The sequence below is a fragment of the Heptranchias perlo genome, chromosome 38 (assembly GCF_035084215.1).
Source record: "Heptranchias perlo isolate sHepPer1 chromosome 38, sHepPer1.hap1, whole genome shotgun sequence".
Classification (NCBI taxonomy): Eukaryota; Metazoa; Chordata; class Chondrichthyes; order Hexanchiformes; family Hexanchidae; genus Heptranchias; species Heptranchias perlo.
Genome location: NC_090362.1, coordinates 21,676,705 through 21,701,525, shown reverse-complemented (window position 1 = coordinate 21,701,525; position 24,821 = coordinate 21,676,705).

The following is a 24,821-nucleotide window of genomic DNA, read 5'->3' as shown; positions in this document are numbered from 1 at the left end:
TCTGGGTGATTTGCCAATGAACACTGAAATGGATTTTCTCATTGAGTGAATCACTTAGACCAGTCGAGGAGCTCAATGGGGGCTTTGATGGGGCCACAGACCAGTCACAGCTCTGTTACTTCGGCAAATAAATTTGTACACAATATTTATCCCTTAACCAACATCACTAAAACAGATGATCTGGTTATCACATTACTGTTTGTGGGATCTTGCTTTGCGCAAATTGACTGCCGTGTGTCCCTACATTGCAACAGTATCTACATTGCAAAAGTACTTAATTGGCTGTAAAGCACTTTGGGACATATAATCTAGGACGATTTAGTCAAAAGAACAAGAAGATCAGGGATATATCGGGGTAGAAATTAATTTTGGGCAGTAGTGCATCGGCCGCCTCTTATACTTGCTGCCCGATATTCAGCAACATTGACTTCAATAGAACGGAATGTGAAGCGGGAAGGTATGGCCGGCAACCGATGCAATATCGCCTGTTATGAGCTGCCACCCAAAATTAATTCCTACCCCACTGTTTGGCTAAAATCAATAAGGACAATAAAGTGGAGAAGTTGCTTTTTCCACACAATTATGTTTATTAATAGAATGAAAATTATTTCCACATACCTTAAAAATGAGCTAAACAAATCTTTAAAATTAAAATTTAAAATAGGTAAAATCATTGATTTAACATTTTTATCTAAAACTGTGACCAGTTAGACCCGTGATTCCTGAAAATTGATTAAATGTAGCTTCTATGATTATGTTAGGCCCTGATATTCAAAGAATGCCACACAAATAATCCCTACTCAAAACACATATGAACCTTTAAATGGAACCTCTTTCGCTTTTTTCCCTACTGACTCAGCCAAAGTAAATATTATGTTTTTGTCAAATACACAGAAAAGTTTTCCTCTGTTAAATCATTTTCAGACAAGATGAAATCTCCAAGTCAAAAAGGTCTCTTATATTGATATTTCTCTGTTCTCTGAGTACCTTAGCGCCAGCTGTATAACAGAACAATCATCAAATAACAAACAACTGCACCAATACTGAGAATGGCTTCTTCCAATAGGTGGACAATGTTCACTGTGAGACCCATTTCAACGATATAGTTGAATCATAGCAATTAAGTGGATTTGAATTAGGCAATGGGGCAATGTTCTGTGTTTGAGTTACTCAGAACTGGGTGTTCTGAAATGTTTTTTTATAACACCCTTAATGTTACTGATGATTTGGCATTTTTCAAATTATGAGATTAATGACCTCACTTGGCAAAATAAAAACAAGAGTTCTTTTAAAAAATCTCTATTGCCCTCTAGTTGGCTGCATCGCGTTTTATTAATGTTATATCACCTTTGACTTATGATAAAATAATTGTACTTAATCTATTTAGCCTTAATATTGCCAAGAGAATGATTGGGTTAGTGCAAAATTATTCCCTTTCTTGAGCAATGGTACATACCTTTAAGTTCACACAAAGTACATTGCGATGGTTACAGTGAAAAGCAGTATGGAAACTTGGGAAGGGAGGGGAAGTATTTCTTGATCAACAGTTGTGAGAAAGCGTTTATTATTATCAGAGTGGCAAGTGGCAAGGTGGTAGGATTGGTATCCCAGAAGGATGAGATCAAATGGCCTACAAGGTCTTCTTCATCTAAACCTATGTTACGATCACATGGGCAATAGTGGGCTCCAGAAGTCATCTGGGGGTCATGGAGTTAGTTGGAGGGGAGATGGCTAGCAGCTGAATAGCCTAAATAGACTTAGGGATTCGAATGAGGCCAACATTTTAGTATTACAGCATCGTATTCTGCAGAAAGTACCTAGAATTTCTGCCTTGACTTCGGCAGAAGATTGGTAGAAATCCCGGAGAAGCAATGTGAACAGCAGGAGATTGGTAGAAATCCCAGAGAAGCAATGTGAACAGCAGGAGATTGGTAGAAATCCCGGAGAAGCAATGTGAACAGCAGGAGATTGGTAGAAATCCCGGAGAAGCAATGTGAACAGCAGGAGATTGGTAGAAATCCCGGAGAAGCAATGTGAACAGCAGGAGATTGGTAGAAATCCCGGAGAAGCAATGTGAACAGCAGGAGATTGGGGGACCCCATGTGGAAACTCCGCCCCAGTAAGTTTACTTTTCTTCCATTTAGTTGAATGTGATGAGTCCAAACCAACACAATTCATTCTGACCTGAATGAGGAGTAACAGGATTCTTATATTCAAATGGCAAAGAAATCTGCAGTTCACTCTTAATTTATTTTGCTAATCATGTTACCTTTCCACTCTATTGAAGAGCTGTCTACAGAGGGGAAATGTTAAAGTTGAGATTTCTACCTGATAAATAAGAGCGAGACCAATTGCAAACCTACTTAGGCAGAAGGAGCTGTGTCTAGTTTTTTTAGAGTAATATACATCCGACATTTCTAAATCAAAATAAGCTGACTCTTACTCTGAATGAGTAATACTTGACTGATCTGCCTGTTGTTTATTCAAGTGTAAACAACCAGAGTTGTGAGTCTACATTCCTGGCTTTGTTATCATATCCAGACTCAGTAGCCCCTCAATTTTAACCTGGGGTGGGAATTGGGGCTATGGAGACCAAAGCGGTCTGCGGTCCGTTTGATCACAGAGGTAGTGAAGTGGGAATGAAAGAGGATGGGGGTAATTCTAACCTCCATTACAACTACACCCCAAAAAATACTTCATTGGCTGTAAAGGGCTTTGGGAAATCCTGAGGTAGTAAAAGGTGTTATATAAATGCAAATCTTTCTTTAACTCCCCGGGGAGGTAAACCCGTGGGATTGGGGGCAATGCTGGTTTTACACCCCGCCCAATATTACTCTCCACTGACTTCAACAGTGTGAGACCGGGTGGGCGTAAAACTAACGTTGCACCTGATCCCTACAGTCTCTCGACAGGCGGGTTAGGTTAAAATTGACCCCAATTTGATCCTGGATATCTGTAGAACTGAATGCATACGCCACTAACCTCGTCCTTGCTACTGAAAAGTGAAGCAGTCACCATTGTACTAGTTACCCTAGGCCGACAAATTGTTCTGAAAGGTTGCAATGATTCATCCTCCATACTCTCCTATTCCTTCTTCTGTTTCTCTCTTGTGCTAAAAGGCAGATGCTGCCAAAACAAACACTCCACTCACATGAGACATGACTGCGACTCATGGTTAAAGAAGTGTGAGTATAAGTAGTGTTTAATCCTGCTTCCATTGTGGTGTGGGACACATGTGGCATACAATGGCTGAAATTCGTTGCCGAAAATTTCTAGTTGATTTATTTTAGTCAACTGCACCCAATAATAATTGGCTCAATAGATACAGTGTGCAATGAAGCATATGATAATTAACTGGAAATAGGAGCTTGCAGCAATCACACAAAAAGTAGGCTTACCACCATATGAACCATTTCACAATAAGTGATAGCATCATTGGATGTAGGATTACTCCATCCCAAATCTCTTGCTTTGACGAAAAGCCTTTGTTCAGTGGATTGTTAACTTGACGCAAGCGTCTCCTGCTCTTTCAATTAAAACATTTCAAAAAGAATCCAAAAGAGAGAAATTGCACCTTGATTTCCTTGAGGGAAATAATCTCAAAATAATAGACACCCAGGGGGAGAATTACAAACGAACTTGCCTGGCGGGAATCCCACGGGATCGGGTGGAAAGCAGGTTTGCACCCCGCCCAATATTACACTGTATCGATTTCAATGGGCAGGGTGTGAAACCAGCATTGCACCCGATTCCATCAGTTTCCCGACACGCAGGTTACGTTAAAATTGCCTCCCCCCTCCGTATAGTGACACCACAAGTCCCAGCCAGCCAGGATGATTGGGTAATTCCCTTGTCAATCATGCTTGGAGACCACATTGCTGTAAGTAAATGGTGTGGTTTTACGCACTGCATTTTGCTGGAGAAATATTTCTGCTATACGCAGGAGACTCTGTTTGTTGTAGTCCTGCCCCCACTTCCAACTCATTGGCTGACACCAATGGTGTCAATAATCACCCTGAAAAAAATAAACCAGTCTGGCATATATCACCTGAAGAGTGTAGCAATCTGCCATGCTGTCATTTTGCTTCCAGTTTTAAAAGTGCAGCAGCATTCCACCTCGATGACTCCTCCATATTGTTGCAGCCCTCAAATATAAAGGTCCTGGGGAAAGATTTTCTCTGACACCAATTGTAATGACCTTGTGAGCAATACTTTAAAGGAATGCATTTATCATTTCACTAAATGAAATTTTCCCTCCATGTTGACAATGTTGCGAGCAGAGCAGAGGCCAGTGGAAATCGTCCTCTCTCTTTTGTTTCAATATTTCATAATAAATTCAGCAAGAACAAATAAAGTGAATCATGCAACTTCAATCTGTGAATATTTTACCTGCGTTTTCATGCCAGTCATAGACTATTGAGCAGACAGAAGAAATAACTTTCTTATGTTTTAATAGAAGTTGGAAAATTGGGTGTCAGCTTGGCTCAGTTGGCAGCACCCAAGATAAGAAAGACTTGCATTTATATAGCGCCTTTCATGACCTCAGGACATCCAAAAACAGGTTACAGCCAATGATGTACTTTTGAAGTGTAGTCACTGTTGTAATGTTGAAAACTTGGCAGCCAATTTGTGCACAGCAAGATCCCACAAACAGCAATACTATATTGACCAGATAACTTGTTTCAGTGATGTTGGTTGAGGGATAAATATTGGCCAGGGCACCGCAGAGAACTCCTCTGCTCTTCTTTGAATAGTGCAATGGGATCTTTTACATCCATCTGACAGGGCAGACGGGGCCTTGGTTTAACATCTCATCCAAAAGATGGCACCTCTGACAGTGCAGTACTCCCTCAGTACTGCACTGGAGTGTCAGCCTAGATTATGTGCTCAAGTCTCCGGAGTGGGACATGAACTCACCACCTACTGATTCAGAAGATTGTGGGTTTAAGGCCTATGCCAGGTTTTAGCTTTTAATCTGAGCTTAGACTAATAGAATGTTGCACTGCCATTGTCTTTCGCAAGGTATAAACTGAGGCTCTGACTGCCAGATCCAGTGATTCATGTAAAATGTTTAAGATCCCACGCACTATTAAAAGAAAAGAAGGGAGTTTTCCTGGAGTTCTGGTCACACCCTCAACCATTACCACCAAAAACAAAACTGGTTCTACATCCCATGGAATAGTTGCCATGTTTGTCTGCGTGACAACAGATAATTGCACTTCAAAGTAATTCACTGTGCATAGTGCTTTAGGGTACATACGAACATACAAACATACAAATTAAGAACAGGATTAGGCCATTCGGCCCCTCGAGCCTGCACTGCCACTTGATAAGATCACGGCTGATCTGATTGTGACCTCAACCCTACTTTCCCGTCTACCTACTATGTTTCAAAGATGGCACCTCTGAGCAGGATTGTTTATAGAAGTCACCTGAACATGTGTCCAAAATACCCTGCAAGATCCCACTGGCCGTGTGGAGGAATCCATTAGCTGCACTGGTGCAGTCGTTTGTGAAAAGTGGATCGTGTGTCAACTCCAGGAGCAGCTGCAGTGGTGCCTGAAGTTGCACAAGTGCTGAGCACAATCAAAGTGTTCCTATCCTTGAGGTAGGGTTTTCACAGACCTCATTGCTGCCACCAGGATTGCTCATGAACAGATCAGTGGATATGATGAGGAAGTGTCCAGTAACAGGAGCACGGCTGGAGAAAGTATGGATAAGGTCACAGTCTGTCACAGCGAAGCTATGACTTGGAACCACAAGCCACATCCGCAAGCCACATCTGGCTCATCCAGTTCTCCTGTGCAAGTGGCAATCGATGTGCTATAAGGCAGGAAAGGATGAGCTGACGTGGCAGAATTAATTGCAGGGCCAGCCCAGCACAAGGAATCTCTTGAATCCCAATCAGCTCCCACTGAAATTCAGCAGGTAGGAATCAGACTTATTCCTTCCACAAAGGGAAACACCTTTGAAGAAGTCACATATTAAGAGTTAGAAGTTGCACACTAAAGACCAGCAGTAAGGGGAATTAACAGCACTGATGCAAAGTAGGTGAATAAATTTAAGGAATCTTACAACACCAGGTTATAGTCCAACAGTTTTATTTGAAAATCACAAGCTTTCGGAGATTATCTCCTTCGTCAGGTGAATGAGAGGTTCTCAAATCGCATATCTTATATTAGGCTGGGAATCAAAGGTGTCGTTGGTGTTCAGACAGGTTAGCCACGGAAAACAGTATGTCCCAGTATACTGAATACACAAGGGTCAAATTACACAGACAAGGAGAGAAAGAGACCCAAAAGGCAGAGAGAGAGAGAGAGAATGTCCAGTTATATTAAAAACAGATAACTTTTTTTTCCCCTGCTGGTGGGGTTACATGTAGCGTGACATGAACCCAAGATCCCGGTTGAGGCCGTCCTCATGGGTGCGGAACTTGGCTATCAATTTCTGCTCGACGATTTTGCGTTGTCGTGTGTCTCGAAGGCCGCCTTGCAGAACGCTTACCCGAAGATCGGTGGCTGAGTGTCCTTGACTGCTAAAGTGTTCCCCGACTGGGAGGGAACCCTCCTGTCTGGCGATTGTTGCGCGGTGTCCGTTCATCCGTTGTCGCAGTGTCTGCATGGTCTCGCCAATGTACCATGCTCCGGGGCATCCTTTCCTGCAATGTATGAGGTAGACAACGTTGGCCGAGTCACAGGAGTATGAACCATGTACCTGGTGGGTGGTGTCCTCTCGTGTGATGGTGGTATCTGTGTCGATGATCTGGCATGTCTTGCAGAGGTTGCCGTGGCAGGGTTGTGTGGTGTCGTGGACGCTGTTCTCACGGCAACCTCTGCAAGACATGCCTTTTGGGTCTCTTTCTCTCCTTGTCTGTGTAATTTGACCCTTATGTATTCAGTATACTGGGACATACTGTTTTCCGTGGCTAACCTGTCTGAACACCAACGACACCTTTGATTCCCAGCCTAATATAAGATATGCGATTTGAGAACCTCTCATTCACCTGACGAAGGAGATAATCTCCGAAAGCTTGTGATTTTCAAATAAAACTGTTGGACTATAACCTGGTGTTGTAAGATTCCTTACATTTGTCCATCCCAGTCCATCACCGGCATCTCCACATCATGGTGAATAAATTGGTTGCACTGTATTTGAACTTCTTGAGCGTGGAGAATAAGTAAGTGATGGCCGTTGATAGCATGGATAGCGAGCTGGCTACAAAACAGAAAACAGAGAGTGGGGGTTAAAGGTAGTTACTCAGACTGGCAAAAGGTGGGAAGTGGTGTTCCACAGGGATTGGTGCTGGGACCACTGACGTTCACCATTTACATCAACGATCTGGACTCGGGAATCGGAAGTACAATTTCAAAATTTGAGGACGACACCAAATAATTAATACTAAGGAGAACTGAGACAAAATACAGGAAGACATTAATAAACATGCAGAATGGGCGTGTAATTGGCAAATGAATTTCAATATAGATAAGTGTGAGGTATTACATTTTAATAGGAAGAATAACGAAGCCATATACTGTTTGGATAATGAGTCTAAGTGGGGGAGAGGAGCAGAGGGATTTGGGGGTACAGATACACAAATCACTAAAAGTAGTGACGCAGGTTAATAAGGCCATAAAAAGGCAAACCAAGCACCGGGGTTCATTTCTAGAGGGACAGAATGGAAAAGCAGAGAAGTTATGTTAAACTTGTACCGAACCTTGATTAGACCACACGGGGCACTGTGAACAGTTCTGGTCCCCATATTATGAAAAGAATATTGAGGCACCGGAGAAGGTGCAAAAAAGATTTACTAGGTGGATACCAGAACTGAGAGGCTGCACCTATCAGGAAAGACTGAACAGGCTGGGGCCCTTTTCTCTAGTAATTAAGCAATTCTATGTAACTGATGGTAGTGGAGGCAGTGGAGTCGGCAGGGTGTAGAACGTGCTTGCAGCCACTTTCTCAGTGTCATGTGGACAGCAAGTTCCTTAAAGGGGAGACACTTGAATCTTGGATGAATGTCCGGTCAATCTTCCTGGCTGCTTTGGTGTTTCTGCATGTATTTGGTCAGTGCCTGTGTCCTGCTCTGACCTTGATTGCAGTTTCATACCCTCCTCCTCCATGGCTGAACTCTTTGTATTGCAAAATTGTGGAAAATTGAAGACCCTGATCTGTTGAGATACATGAAGAGCTGCTTCACGATGCCAGCTGGTGTGCTCTATAAGGATTCCGGCAGCTGCACAGGTTCCATTGATTTGCATTCTGCTGTTACCAGTGGCTGGTGTAAGGATTTCATTATCCAAGGCTGAAGAGGATAGACGATCTCTGCTTTTGCCTCAAACAAGCTTAGCATGGACGAATCTCTTCAGATGAAAGTAATGTGCTCGCTTACTTTCAGTCCATGTAGGCCATTGCACTGTGCCCAAGGGATTCAGATGACCACATGGGTACCATCTATAACCCCCTGGACTTTGACAAATCCAGCAACACAGTGAAATTGGGTTGCCCCGTCATGCTGTTGCTGCTCAGTGTTGAAGTGCTGGCCTGGAAGGAACTAGAGGCATAAAGCTGAAGGCAGTGGTCACCTTGGCTGCCACTAGGGGTGCTATCACCAAAAGTAGATTGGCTGCAGCTATCCTCAAAGTAGCTGGCACAGCTCTGCAGAATCTGAGCCTATGGAGGCAGCACTCCTCCAGCCGTGCTTATGCCGTATATGGCATATTGGCAGTTGTGACCTTTGGCGTCGTTGACAACCTTCTTTGTTCTTCTCCCATTGAATTAAGGGAGAGGGAAGCACTCTAAACAAGGGTATGGCAGCTAAAACAAATGAAGAGTGCAGCTTTAAACAATCAGATCCCAACATGCAAGAACCAGGCTGGCCTTTAATGACCATTTGAAATGGGTAAGACTAGTTCACTGTACATGTAATGGGGGTAATTTTAACTTTTGGAAAACAGGTGCTAGCCAATTGAACTCAACGCAAGAGAAAATCGGAAAATAGGTGAAAGAAAGAAAGAAAAGACTTGCATTTTATACAGCACCTTTCACGACCTCAGGACGTCCCGAACATTTTACAGCCAATGAAGTACTTTTGATGTGTAGTCACTGTTGTAATGTAGGAAAGCCAACGTAATGAAACGGACACTTTTATATAGGATAGAAAATCTTGGCCCCAGGTAATAGGTCGGATACCATGGAAATTATGGTAAATGACTGTTCAACAGAGGTCACTCGTTACAAGTGTTTACTCTAGAAATTCTTTGGAAGGTTCTGGTGGTGTCTCTTATCTACAGTTCCCCCAGGACTGTATTTTTTGGAACATGTTCAAGGTTAGGAAAAAGTCAGATGATACGTGTTGTCAGTGTAACACCTGGTGTCATTTTCTTCCAAAATGCATTTTCTTTCCTGATCCTAAAATGAATTCTTTGCTTTGGTTTTATTTTATAGATTTATTTTTCTTACCCCTTGAAGGCTCTTGGCCAATAAGTGAGGAGGAAAGGGGAGCTCTGGGCTATGAGCTATGAACGTTTGAACTGCCAGGTACAGTACCACAGTTTAAAAGTACGTGCCACAGTTTTGTTGGTGTGAGTCAGACAATGTCAATTATACGTGGCTTGAAACACAATGGGTTATGTGTAACTGTGGTGTCTCATGAGAGCTGCCAGCAACATCTTTAATAGTGAAATTCCATTTTGTTGTGGGACTTCACAAACAGATGGTATCAATTGAACTAATGAACTGACAGCAGGGGGACACAAGAAATTAATGTAACCCACATCACCAAGTAGCACAAACTTATCATTTCTTCACTGATTCCCTCAAATACATTCGAATGCTAACCCCATTTCTGAATAACACTGTTCCTGCAACATTAAGAGGAAAATCTGTCTCTTAATCTCCATTCAGTTCCCCCTCCCCCTACCCCCAAACATTGTCGTCCTTTCCTCCCCTCCTCTTCTGAAGCTTGTGATTTGTAGTTTGGGTAAAGTTCCTTAAGTCTCATCAGCGCCCTCCTGCCTTGTCCAAATGGCCAATCTTTAATGTGTTAGTCATTGACAATGGTGCCAGCAAGCTATTCAGTTGTTGGGGGGGGGGTGGGGAGAGAGAGAGAGAGACTACTGCCCAGGCTGAGATCAGTTAACTCACTAAAGACCAGAGATCAAACTGCCAACCTTCCTGATTGTGTAGGTAAGTGCTGCACCACTCATTTGACCTGTGAGCCATTGAAGGACTCCATGGTGCTAAATTTTCCAATTATACTTCCTGGCGCAGCCCTTCATGTGACAGGGATGTATAATGGCCAACTGAGACAGGGAGGCTCACACTCTCGATTCAAGGCCTCCATGATTCTCCCTCCATTAATGTTACCTTTAATGGACAGCAAATCCTGCAGAGTCATCAATTGGGCTTGTCTCCATGTCCAACTTCCCATTAGGTGATCCCATCATGCCCCACTCTGTACCCAAAGTCCTGTACATCATAAAATTTACCCCTGTAAGTTTTCCTTTTTAACGATGGAAGCTTTCGAGAGCATATTTAGGCATGGATCGGTCTCACAATTTGTTTCACTTCTGTCCACTTGGCTCAGGGCATAATGAGATGACTAAGGATGCAACAGCACAGCGAAATTGCTATGAGCTTCACCAGAGCAAGAGAAGGTCAAAGGGTAGATAGAGGGAAACTTTTCTCACTGGTGGGGGAGTCTAGGAAAATCAGAGCCAGGCCATTCAGGAGAGAAGATAGGGAACACTTCTTCACACAAAGGGTGTTGAAGTGTGGGACTCCCTCCCACGTAAAGCAGTGGATGCCAGATCAATTAATAATTTAAAATCGGAGATCGATAGATTTTTTTTTCTAGTCAAGGGTATTAAGGGATTTGGAGCCAAGGCGGGTAAATGGAGTTAGGATACAGATCAGCCATGTTCTTATTGAATGGCGGAACAGGCTCGAGGGGCTGAATGGCCTACTCCTGTTTCTACGTTCCTATATTCCAAAGCATGAGTCTGAGGCCCATGCCATTCTCCTTTGCAATGATACATTGACATTTATCAATAAATTCTTCGAACATAATGCAGTGCTCAGCCTAGTGATGGGAACGCTATGTTAGCAACAGTTCATGTCATTTCCTGGCATGTAAATAGCGAGTGGAAAGTGTGACATTTAAGCCTTTGTGTGTATCAGACCTTGAAACTTTTAGCTGACTGAAAACAAGGTACTGCAGCTGGGAATCCATATCTGCGATTTCTTTATCTCGTGACTTCTTGTATCCTGTAGGATTGTGGGATTTTAGTTAAGTTCTTTATCCTTCAACAACAACAAAAACTTCTATAAATGACTTTAAAAATTGTGCTACTCCAAAGAACTTTTTAAATAATTGATGCAGATCTTTGGTTTTACCAACATCACTAAAAAAACGTATCAGGACATTATCTCATTGCTGTTTGTGGGATCTTGCTGTGTGCAAATTGGCTGCCGCATTTCCTACATTACAACAGTAACTACACTTCAAAAATACTCCATTGACTGTAGAGCGCTTTGGGACACCCTGAGGTTGTTAAATGCGAGATTTTCTAGAACGGTGCCAGGGATGAGGGACTTCAGTTATGTGGAGAGACTGGAGAAGCTGGGATTGTTCTCCTTAGAACAGAGAAGGTTTGAGGAGATTTGATAGAGGTGTTCAAAATCATGAACAGTTTTGATAGAGTAAATAAGGAGAAACTGTTTCCAGTGGCAGAAGGGTCGGTAACCAGAGGACACAGATTTAAGGTAATTGACAAAAGAACCAGAGGCGACATGAGGAAACATTTTTTTACGCAGCGAGTTGTTCTGATCTGGAATGCGCTGCCTGAAAGGGCGGTGGAAGAAGATTCAATATTAACTTTCAAAAGTGATTTGGATAAATACTTGAAGGGGAAAGAATTACAGGCTATGGGGAAAGAGCAGGGGAATGGGACTAATTGAATAGCTCTTTCAAAGAGCCGGCACAGGCACGATGGGCTGAATGGCCTCCTCCCATGCTGTACCTACGATGATACTGCAAGGGGATCGAGTGTAATGTATCCAAGTTTGCTGACGATACAAAGCTAAGTGGGAAAGTAAGCTGTGAGGAGGACGCAAAGAGGCTGCAAAGAGATATAGACAGGTTAAGTGAGTGGGCAAGAAGGTGGCAGATGGAGTATAATGTGGGGAAATGTGAAATTATCCACTCTTGTAAGAAGAATAGAGCGAGCCAAAGAAGAAACCATTAAAAAAACTCACAGCCGAGAGTGACCTGGATGTTCTTCTTGTGTCACTATGGTGATGTGCTGACATTGCAGCTGTGGTGAACTTTGAACTCTCCAATATGAGTGATAGATTTCATTAAAAAAAAGACGTTCATTAATGTCGTGCCTTATCACATCTCTCAGAAACATCTCAAACCTCTTCACATGCAATGAATTAATGAATTTATTCTCAGCTTGGCTATTAAAGGAAAGAGCTAGCATTGGAAGAAGTTCTTACATAACATTAAAAAGCTGGCCAAAAATTGCCTTGTAGGAGTTATTCTCTTTTGCAGCGTTACTTTGCTCCGTGACTGTTCCCCACTTGGATCCCCTGGTAGATGTCACTAAAGGTATTTCTCTTCACCTGCCCCATTCATATTACAAATATTACGGGTCAGTCCAGACAAAAAAAGGGATTGACGCTGAGGGCAGTTTAAAGGCCTACAGGAATGATTCTGGTGCCATGTCACGACACTCTTTGAATTGCGTTTACACCACTGCAAAGCTGATGTTAGACGTATGACTCCCCCAATGGGTTTTTCTATTTGTTTCTGTACTGGTTTGCAATGGAACTATGCTTTAGTCTACATGAAATGAGATTGATATGTACTAACAAGACTAAGCTGTACATCTGCTGAGGGTGTCACAACATTTATGTGTCGTATAGTCATTTCCATAATCTCAAGTGTGACTCATTCCTCTGAAGCCACGTCCTTTTCACCCACAACAGTACCCTGCAATCTGCTGGGCTTTATATACAATAAGTTCAACAAATCATGTAAATTATTGGGGAGATTTATATCGCGCCTTTGATGACCTCAAGACGTCCCAAAGGGCTTCGCAGCCAATGATTTACTTTGAAGTGTAATGGGATATATTTTCTCCAATCACGAGTATTAATGAACAGAGGATCATGTACCTCAAACACAAAACCAAGGTGCCTTTAAATCAATTAGTAACAAGTGTTAGTGACAAACGCATTAATGTGTTTGTATGGAATCATTCTGTCTGCTATTTTAACAAATGCATTTAAAATAAATCAATGCACAAATGTGTTAAAATACCATCAATGTTTCTTCTGGAACCTATACTTAAATCTAGCCCTCATTATTTGACTCTATGGAGTCTATTTGCAAGTATACACTGCCAGTAGGGAACTTTGTCCACAGGTTGTGTACAGGGAAATCACACACCCTGTCCACAATGTTTCATTGAGTTTATTGGTTTCTTTTTGCTTCCTATAACCCTGCCAGTTGTCACTTTTATCACTGTTTTTTGCCATTACAAAAAGGCCTAATCCTTTTGTTTAATGCTGGCCCCACACAGACTCATAGAAAATGGCTGCATCTCCCCAGACATTCCCCTTATGCCTTTCAGAGGGATGCACTTGTTTTGTAATCTGTTAATTACCTTCCTTACATTACAACAGTGACTACATTTCAAAAGTACTTCATTGGCTGTAAAGCACTTTCGGACATCCTGAGGTCGTGAAAGGTGCTATAAAAATGCAAGTTCTTTCAAAGACTTTCTACGTGTAATTAGATTGGGCAATCATAATCCAGCTCCCAATGGCCGTTCAGATGTCAGTGAAAAACTGCTTTTATTAATAGCACTAGCTGGTAACCCTGCCCCCAATGTATATCATTTTTCATCAATTAGCTCATGTTTTCGGACTCAAGGGAGTTTAGAGAACAGAAATAACTGAAATAGTTTGAAAGTTAGGTAAGAGTTTACAAAGTTGTGATTTAAATGGAAAGCGTCAAGTATTCGAAATAGTGTCTGCAAACAAATAGAAAGTGGCAGCATAAATGTGTCATAATCACAACATTTTCAATATAGATTCATGTCTGAACACATCCAAATAAATTACTCAATTACTGAAACTCTTCCAGAGACTCACTGATATTGATAACTTTCAGTTTTATTTTTCAATTACATTCCAACTTGAGTGTCCAAAGTATTGTAAGTGTAAATAACTAATGTTAACTAAGCTAAAGAAAGAAAGACTTGAGTTATATAGTGTCTTTCATGACCTCAGGATGTTCCAAAGTGCTTTACAACCAATGAAGTACTATTTAAAGTGTAATCACTATTGTGATGTGGAAAACGCAGCAGCCAATTTGTGCACAGCAAGGTCCCACAAACAGTAATGAAATAAATAACCAGATTTTTTTTTATTCGTTCATGGGATGTGGGCGTCGCTGGCGAGGCCGGCATTTATTGCCCATCCTTAATTGCCCTTGAGAAGGTGGTGGTGAGCTGCCTTCTTGAACCGCTGCAGTCCGTGTGGTGAAGGTTCTCCCACAGTGCTGTTAGGAAGGGAGTTCCAGGATTTTGACCCAGCGACGATGAAGGAATGGCAATATATTTCCAAGTCGGGATGGTGTTTGACTTGGAGGGGAACGTGCAGGTGGTGGTGTTCCCATGTACCTGCTGCTCTTGTCCTTCTAGGTGGTAGAGGTCATGGGTTTGGGAGGTGCTGTCAAAGAAGCCTTGGCGAGTTGCTGCAGTGCATCCTGTGGATGGTACACACTGCAGCCACTGTGTGCCGGTGGTGAAGGTAGTGAATGTTTAGGGTGGTGGATGGAGTGCCAATCAAGCGGGCTGCTTTGTCCTGGATGGTGTCGAGCTTCTTGTTGGGTACGCCTGGTGCTGCTCCTGGCATGCTCTTCTACACTCCTCATTGAACCAGGGTTGATCCCCTGGCTTGCTGGTAATGGTAGAGTGAGGAATATGCCAGGCCACGAGGTTACAGATTGTGCTGGAATACAATTCTGCTGCTGCTGATGGCCCACAGCGCCTCATGGATGCCCAGTTTTGAGCTGTTAGATCTGTTCTGAATCTGTCCCATTTAGCACGGTGGTAGTGCCACACAACACAATGGACAGTGTTCTCAGTGTGAAGACAGGACTTGGTCTCCATGAGGACTGTGCGGTGGTCACTCCTACCAATACTGTCATGGACAGATGCATTTGCGACAGGTAGATTGGTGAGGACGAGGTCAAGTAAGTATTTCCCTCGTGTTGCTTCGCTCACCACCTACCGCAGGCCCAGTCTGTCAGCTATGTCCTTCAGGACTCGGCCCGCAGTGGTGCTACCGAGCCACTCTTGGTGATGGGCATTGAAGTTCCCCACCCAGAGTACATTCTGTGCCCTTGCTACCCTCAGTGCTTCCTCCAAGTGGTGTTCAACATGGAGGAGGACTGATTCATCAGCTGAGGGAGGGCGGTAGGTGGTAATCAGCAGGAGGTTTCCTTGCCCATGTTTGACCTGATGCCATGAGATTCCATGGGGTCCAGAGTCAATGTTGAGGACTCCCAGGGCCACTCCCCCCTGACTGTATATCACTGTACCGCCACCTCTGGTGGGTCTGTCCTGCCGGTGGGACAGGACATACCCAGGGATGGTGATGGAAGAGTCGGGGACGTTGGCTGAAAGGTATGATTCTGTGAGTAAGGCTATGTCAGGCTGTTGCTTGACTAGTCTGTGGGACAGCTCTCCCAATTTTGGCACAAGTCCCCAGATGTTCATGAGGAGGACTTTGCAGGGTTGACTGGGCTTGGTTTGCCTTTGTTGTGTCCGGTGCCTAGTGGTCTGTCTGTTTTTATTCTTATTATGACTTTTTTTTAAGCAAGATTGTACAACTGAGTGGCTTGCTAGGCCATTTCAGAGGGCGATTAAGAAGCAACCACATTGCTGTGGGTCTGGAGTCACATATAGGCCAGACCGGGTAAGGATGGCAGGTTTCCTTCCCTAAAGGACATTAGTGAACCAGGTGAGTTGTGATGATTTGTTTTTTTGGTGATGGTTGTGAGATAAATGCTGCTCAGAACACATGAAGAACTCTCCTGCTCATCTTTGCATCGTGTCATGGGATCTTTTATATCCACCTAAGAGAGCAGATGGGGCCTTGGTTTAATATCTCATCTGAAAGACAGCTCTTACCTGACAGTGTGGCACTCCCTCAGTGTTTTAGCTAGAGAGTCAGCTTAGATTTTATGCTCAAGGTCTCTGAAGTGGGACTTGAACCTACAACTTTATGGCTCAGAGCTGAGAGGGCTACCAACTGAGCTAAGGCTGACACCTTACTAATGCTACTTTCAGTAACCCATGGTTAGCCCCTCACTAGCACACCAACAGCAAATTTTAGGCTTAAAAATTTGGGGGAGTAATAAAAGGAAATTTACCAATAGCAGATTTTTTGGTGCAAGGAACAAAATCAACAACAACACCAACTTGCATTTCCAGTGGCAGAAGTGTCAGTAACCAGAAGACACCGGTTTAAGGTAATTGGCAAAAGAACCAGAGGCCAGCTGAGGAGAAATTTTTTTACGCAGTGAGTTGTGATGACCTGGAATGTGCTGCCTGAAAGGGCGGTGGAAGCAGATTCAATAATAATTTTCAAAAGGGAATTGGATAAATATTTGAAGGGGGAAAATATGCAGGGCTCTGGGGAAAGGACAGGAAAGTGGGACTAATTGGGTAGCTTTTCCAAAGAGCACAATGGGCCAAATGGCCTCCTTCTGTGCAATATCATTCTATGATTCTAAATAGTGCCTTCAGTGTAGAAAACCACCCCAAAGCACTTCACAGAGGCATAATCAAAAAATGCACCAGGTTCCTGCCAGTGTTATTTTAAATCAGGCTTTAACACACGTGAGTTAAGGATCAGACCTGTACTTTGCTGATTGAAAAATACATCTCATGAGGCCTATTAGTTTACTCACAATTTTGCTGTTTTTCACTCTGTGAGTTAAAATGTGGGCTAAACCTGCAGAGCAGGACAATTAATGAAAAGTGAGGAGCACTAATCCTCTCCTGCAGTTGTGAACCACAATTAGGAGACGGTTAAGCAGCTGAAATAGTGCTGGGAGCTGAAGCCAAATGTTTTGAATTACTGTCGGATTCTCGATGTCCTAGGAGGCGTGGGCTGCGGGGAGAGCAGGTCTACAATTTATGTGACTGATGCCAGTGATTTTCAAGGACCAGACAAGGAAGGAGATGACTGAAATTTCATCCACAACTCAGGGGAAGGGGAACTTCCTTTATTCTCAACTCTTTCTTGAGGTTTGTTAATTTTATCCCACACCCACGGTCCATTTGAAATAAGCTGCTTACACCTACATTATCCATTTTAAAAACCTGGATCATGTTTCCCCTGAATCTTTTTGTTTTTTGTTTTTGTGCACTCTCTGCTCGATGACCTACATTGGCTCCTGGTCTGGGAACCCCTTGATTTCAAAATTCTCATCCTTGGTTTCAAATTCCTCCGTGGCCTCACCCCTCCCTATCTCTGCAACCTCCTCCAGCCCTACAACCCTCCGAGATCTCTGCGCTCCTCCAATTCTGGCCTCTTGCCCACCCCCAATTTTCATCGCCCCGCCATTGGCGGCCGTGCCTTCAGCGGCCTAGGCCCGAAGCTCTGGAATTCCCTCCCTAACCCTCTCCGCCTCTCTCTCCTCCTTTTAGATGCTCCTTAAAACCTACCCCTTTGACCAAACTTTTCGTCATTTGTCCTAACACCTCCCCAGGTGGCTCAATGTCAAATTTTGTTTGATAAAGCTCCTCGGGACATTTTACTACATTAAAGGTGCTATAGAAATGCAAGTTGTTGTTGTAATGAAAACAAGTGGGGTCAATGGGTGGTAGCATTCCAGAAACTGCAGGGCTGAACTTATTGGCCCGTTCTCACTCCTGATCCAAACTGGCATTTTCATTGGCGGCTTCACATGCGCAGCCTTGTTCCAGGTGGGAGCCTACTTATAATATGCAAATTGGTGTCCTACGCCAGATGTAGGACCATGATGAAATTTTGAGGTAGCAATGCACCATGAACGCTCTGTCCATTGGTACTAGTGTTGAGTGGCCTAACCAGCGGTTCCTAAAACGATCATTGCAGGCTGCTCCAATTTATATTTTCAGATTTTTGCCGGACCAGGAAGGAGCATGAGTGCTCCACAAATGCTTCCTCCCGAAATGCGCCACCTTCTCCTGCAAGAAAGTGGGACGTGTGTTTGGGTGATGTGCCTATCATGGTTGAATAGCTGCCAGTGTGTGTGGTCTGTGAGTTGTGGGTAGGCGGCTTGCAACAGTGGGAATGTGTAAGGGTGAGAGGAAGCATCTGATTGGAAGAGTTGAGTGCTGATGGAAAGAGTTTGTTGGTATGTGGGTGATGGGGGTGTAGTGTTTGGAGCAGTTGGTAGGAGACGCCACTTGACAGTTGACCTCACTCACCTTGACCACTCATGTCAAAGCATTGAGCTTCTTCCTGCACTGCATCCATGTTCATGATGCTGTGCGCCTGGCATTGACTTCGTCCCCCGCTGCCTCCCACTGCCTTTTGGATATATGTCTGGAGGGCCTCTTGTCCCCCATCCCCCACTGCGGATATAGGATGCCCCTCCTTCTGTCCACCTCTTGCACCAAGGCCTCCAGTGCATCAGCAGAGAACCTTGGTGCAAGCCCTCTCGCAAGCCTGGCACAAACTCAGATCAGTGAGGTCTGGCATGCAGATTGGAGGACGTGGGATTTAGTAGTGCGCAACCTTTATTCAATGTTTTGACAGTGTGTAAACATAAAAGCTGCGTCCGTGTTTTGTATGTGCGATGTCTCATCTTAGTTCAGACTCCGTGCAGACAGTAGACTGTTATTTTCAGCAAATAACAGTACCAGCTACCTTTAAGAGATTTTTAAGAGACAGCCTGCCTTTAAGAGTTGGGGGCTACCCCTGCTGATGGAAAGTGCGAATTGCATGGAATCCTCGTGTCAACGCTGATTCAGAAACGCTGCTTGCAGGTTTTTGGTTGATATTGAGACCTCGCCCTGCCTGTGCAGGAGCCATTGGGCACCGGGTAATAACAGATCGTGCTAATATTTCACCCAATAATTGACCCCATCCAATTTTTTCCCCCCAGTGTCTTTCACAAGCTCAGGACATCCCAAAGCACTTTACAGCCAATTAAGTATTTTTGAAGTGTAGTCACTGTTGTAATGTAGGAAACACGGCAGCCAATTTGCACACAGCAAGATCCCACAAACAGCAATGTGATAATGACCAGATAATCTGTTTTAGTGATGTTGTTTGCAGGATAAATATTGACCAGGACAGTGGGGAGAACTCCCCTGCTCTTCTTCAAAATAGGGCCATGAGATAATTTACTTTCACCTGAGAGGGGATACTGGGCCTTGGTTTAATATCTCATATGAGAGATGGCACCTCCAACAGTGTAGCATTCCCTCAGGGCTGCACTGGAGCGTTGGCCTAGAGCATGTGCTCAAGTCTGTGGAGTGGGGCTCTGAACCCACAACCTTCTGACTCAGGCGAAAGTGCTACCACTGAGCCACAGCCGACACCTTCAGTGTAAAATACTTCCACATTCAAGTGATTATTTATATAAAAATACTCCCTGTATATCATTGGCAGATACCGTTCTTATATTTATTCATTTCCACTCCCATGATTATGTGTTGTCTGAGCTCTGCATTGCACCTGGTGAGAGTTCTGAGCTCTGCATTGCACCTGGTGAGTGTTCTGAGCTCTGCATTGCACCAGTGAGAGTTCTGAGCTCTGCATTGCACCTGGTGAGTGTTCTGAGCTCTGCATTGCACCTGGTGAGTGTTCTGAGCTCTGCATTGCACCTGGTGAGTGTTCTGAGCTCTGCATTGCACCTGGTGAGTGTTCTGAGCTCTGCATTGCACCAGTGAGAGTTCTGAGCTCTGCATTGCACCTGGTGAGTGTTCTGAGCTCTGCATTGCACCTGGTGAGTGTTCTGAGCTCTGCATTGCACCTGGTGAGTGTTCTGAGCTCTGCGTTGCACCTGGTGAGTGTTCTGAGCTCTGCGTTGCACCTGGTGAGTGTTCTGAGCTCTGCGTTGCACCTGGTGAGTGTTCTGAGCTCTGCATTGCACCTGGTGAGTGTTCTGAGCTCTGCGTTGCACCTGGTGAGTGTTCTGAGCTCTGCGTTGCACCTGGTGAGTGTTCTGAGCTCTGCATTGCACCAGTGAGTGTTCTGAGCTCTGCGTTGCACCTGGTGAGTGTTCTGAGCTCTGCATTGCACCTGGTGAGTGTTCTGAGCTCTGCGTTGCACCTGGTGAGTGTTCTGAGCTCTGCATTGCACCTGGTGAGTGTTCTGAGCTCTGCATTGCACCAGTGAGTGTTCTGAGCTCTGCGTTGCACCTGGTGAGTGTTCTGAGCTCTGCATTGCACCTGGTGAGTGTTCTGAGCTCTGTGTTGCACCTGGTGAGTGTTCTGAGCTCTGCGTTGCACCTGGTGAGTGTTCTGAGCTCTGCGTTGCACCAGTGAGAGTTCTGCAATGTTCTGTGCACATTGTTCATTTACAGAACTGTACTTAAACCAACTCCAATGTTTCTGACCCTGAGCACGTCCAGGTCAGCCTCCAGACTACTTCCCAGTGCAGACTATACAAGCGAATGAATGAAAACAAAATACAGTTCTAACTATATTGTCTGTAGTGTTTATTGTTAACTCCAGTTGGTAACAAACTAGAAAAGACTTTAGAGCTTAAAAACATGTGTTTCTTATTGCTCAACTAGTTCAGCTAGCTCAACTAATTATGTGCAACTGTCAATCATTCAAACATTTCCAAATTGGAAGTTCCAGAAACTTCCTATACTTGACGATGGAAGGAACCTGGGAGTGGTTTAATCAGTGAGGAGGCCAATCAGACAGTAGCTGCGTAAAAAAGGGGGACCTGAGTAAGCAGATTAAAGGCTGAGGTGGAACAAACAACAGGCAGATAGCATTGAACTAGAGGTCATGCTCTACACGTGAACAGAAAGTTTCGACCTATCCCCTTTGAACTAGGGGTCGTGCTATACACATGAAAAGAGTTTTGCCCTATGTCCTTCCTCACTAAGGTGCATAGTATACACATGAAAGGGAGATAAAGCGTATAAGGGTCGGGTGGAATTGACGATAGACAGGGAAGAAGCAGACACTGGTGAAGGAGGAAGGAACGATGCATCGACCACCTCCCAAGACTAAGGGATCTGATCACTCCCCAGACAAAGGTCGTATTAATGCTTTGCTGATAAACTGTCATTGATAGGCACAAAGTAAGGTTTATAATAATCTCACTTCTCTAAGACTTATCACTAACCATCGGGTCGAATCAAAGATATACCTTTAAGATCCTACACGATGGGTATAAAGTTATTCCAATATCGATGCAGTACCTTCATGAGGAATTAATTATAGATAAACAAAAAAAATTCAGAACTTAAAATAAATTCAATAAATGCAATTAAATAAATTTACTGAAATCCCATTTTTTTCTTTTTCATTAGATTTTGCATTTCAAAAGGAATCATTATGAAAATACCCTTAGTCATCTATGCGGCTGCAGTTGGGTTGAGAGAAGTCACAAGGATCAGCAAGATAAGTGCAGATAACCGAGGTTATCCGTCCCATCCATTGACCAATGGTCGCCCCAATGCAACATCCAAGCTGCCTCTTGAATGACTCCATAGCCACACAATATCTGACTTACATGAATGACAATTAGACTATTTCCAAAGCCTAGTGTTAGCTCAGGGAAGGCAGTCTTGCTAACCACCATTCCACCTCAATGGCCTAAACATGTGAGTCACAAGTCACATATGACATACAAAAATGACAGGCAGGAAAAGACCTGCTGGTCCATCAAGTCTGCCCCACATGACTTAAACTGAGTGCTAGCCTTGCATAGCTTCTGATATTTGTGAAAAGGATGGTTACACACATTGCCCAGAGTCCTACATCTTCCTCATTGCAAACATATGCTACGCTTAATACAATTACAGACGCTGTACTGAAGACTGCAGAGTTTTTCCCTATTATGCAATCAAGAACAGAAGGATATTGCCTGAAAATGATTTTTTTGGTAGACTGGGCAACAATAAAGCAATTGCTATTGTCAAGTGGTGGTCACAAGTTGTAGCATTTGGTTAACGTGGTCTTAATTTTTGTTTTTGTACCAATGAAACACAATCCTCACTGCAGTGTATGTGGAGGTTTGGCATTGAGACTGAATGAGTGAGTGATTCACATGCACATTGATGTACCAAAAATGACACCTCACAGCAATGGCAAATGGTACATTCCCTCGCTGTGTTGTGGTGGGACTTTGGGTTGTTTTGAGATGTAATCCTTCGACATAACTAAAATGAAGGCTGCCATTCAGAAGAATAACTTGAAATGGAAAAACAAAAATTGTTATTGATGGAAAAAGTGACAGAAAGGATGAAGTATGTGAAGGGGGATGTTGTTTAGGTTTCAGTGTAAGAACGATTTGTTATTTTCAGCAGATTGACATGCTTGGGTAAGTATGGGTTTACTGAAGCTTGCAGCTGGTCAATCATCCATATTTGTTTAGAGAGAGTATGACGACTTCTTCAACCTTAAAGAAGGTACAAAAAAATTCTGATCCAGTGAAGTCTATTTAATAGTCACCATTTCTACCAACTGCAAAATAAAACATCAAAGTTAAGACCAAAGTTAGATCAATTGTCACTTGAGATGTTTTTTCATAGCAGCGTAACTATGACCCCTTCCAATACGACCAGAATATTTATAGTGTATTAAAAATCTTGCATAGAGTGCACATTTCCTGTAAGTGACACACGTACTTCCTGTTACGCTTTTCCTGTTGCACTTTGTTGGTCACCCCCTTGTTACAAAAAACCTTATTCCATGACTCACTCTGAGCAACGGCATGGGGCATCTGCTAGTATTCATTAAATTTACCTTTGAGAAAGCTTCCTTGTTACAAAATGATGTGAAAGTACAGTTAAAGAGCACCACAATGACAAGTTCATTGGTCTGTCAACATGATGGTCCATTATGGTGAGGCACTGAGTGGAGGCACTCTGGATTAAGTGGCACACTATTGGCAAGGCTCAGGAGTGGATCATTCATCTACCAATTGGTGTGGAGCTAGTAGACAAGGAAAAAGAAGAAAATATAATTATGTGACTGCCACTTTTGCCAGATTGGTTATTTTGGCCAACACCTTGAAACTCAAATCAAACCTTTGAGTTCAATAGTAAACCTACAATGGATGCTAAGGCCACTTCCTAAAGAATGAGTGTACCTTATAAACAATTGATTTGGTTTCTTATTTGGGTTCAGTGGTTTTGGAATCAGCTGTAGCGTGCTGTGGAAACTTAACACTATACCAATGCACTAACACACTCAGACCAGTATCACAAAGGGAAAAGTTTTACTTTAATTGACTTGTATACAAGGGAAGTGCGCCTTCAAGCCATGATTGAAGGCACAACTTCCTAGAGTCATTGAGACAGCTTAGGTTTATACAGTTAATGGTGTATGCCCACCTGTGTAGAATATGGGCATACACGTACATTCTTTATTGTTTCAGGTAGTTGGTCAATCAAGTAGTGAGCCTGCCCCCTCTGGATGTCCATAGCTCATTCCTATATTGGCACGTAGGCCTCGTAGGCCTGAGCACATTATCCTCCCTACATTTTTGAGCTGGTTATCAGTAGGACTGAAGTCAGTCTCAGGGCCACATGGCCTCTCAAGAAACTGTATTCTCATTATATTTTATAGTCAGCAATACCCTTATCTGCTAGGGAGGCCAGACGGTACTAAGCACCTGAACAGCCAACTTAATTATCAACATACCAAGGCTTAAACGTAATTACACAATTGTGTCTTTCTGTGTCTGTGTGCTGTAGCTACCCCATTATGTGAGCCAAAGAGTTAACATGATCAAATATCCATCATGCATTTCTTCTTTAATATGGTCAAGTAACTGTTCATGCATTTCTACAGTGCCCAAGTGGCTCTGAGGGAATTTGGGAAAAGGCTCCAGATAGCAGTAAAATCAACGAACCATGCAATAAATATCCTTTGCCTCAAGGCGGACTACAGAATTTCTTAGCCACGTTATGGATCTAGATCCCAAGAAGCAAGGCAAGAGCCATTTCTGGCAGCAAACCCACCTTCCCATTAGGGCTTACGAAATCACAATAGGGACCCAAGTCTTGGCTTGAATGCAAGAAAGGTGTAGCTTCAGTACCTAACCATTCATTCAAACGGGTGATTTACAACTGAAATAACTTCCTTTAAGCAAAACTTTTCCCATGAAAACTCCTTGAGGACAAATGATTGTCCTGCTGTGAGCATTAGGGATGATTTCAGAGATTAATAGGGGCCAAGATGGGCCAGGCTTTTGTGACCCAACATTTCCTTATTGTGGACTGAAGGTGTCCGGATAAATTGGAATTAAAAAGCAAAGTAATTAAATATTGGTGAAAGAGTGTGAGAAGCCACTTCCTTTGGAATGCTGCATGCTGGGAGGTAGCTTTAACTCCATTTTATAGTAAGGCAGAGGGAGCTGGAGTCCAACATGAAAAGGTTGAAGTTATGCTGCATGTTAACAAAGACATTAACCCATCTGAAATCTTTTTTTCTGAGATTGAGTTTGATTTCCACAGAATGCAGGTTACATGTAATGTACAGCACTGAAATAGGCCATTCGGCCCAACCGGTCTATGCTGTTGTTAATATGCTCCACACGAGCCTCCTCCCACCCTAATT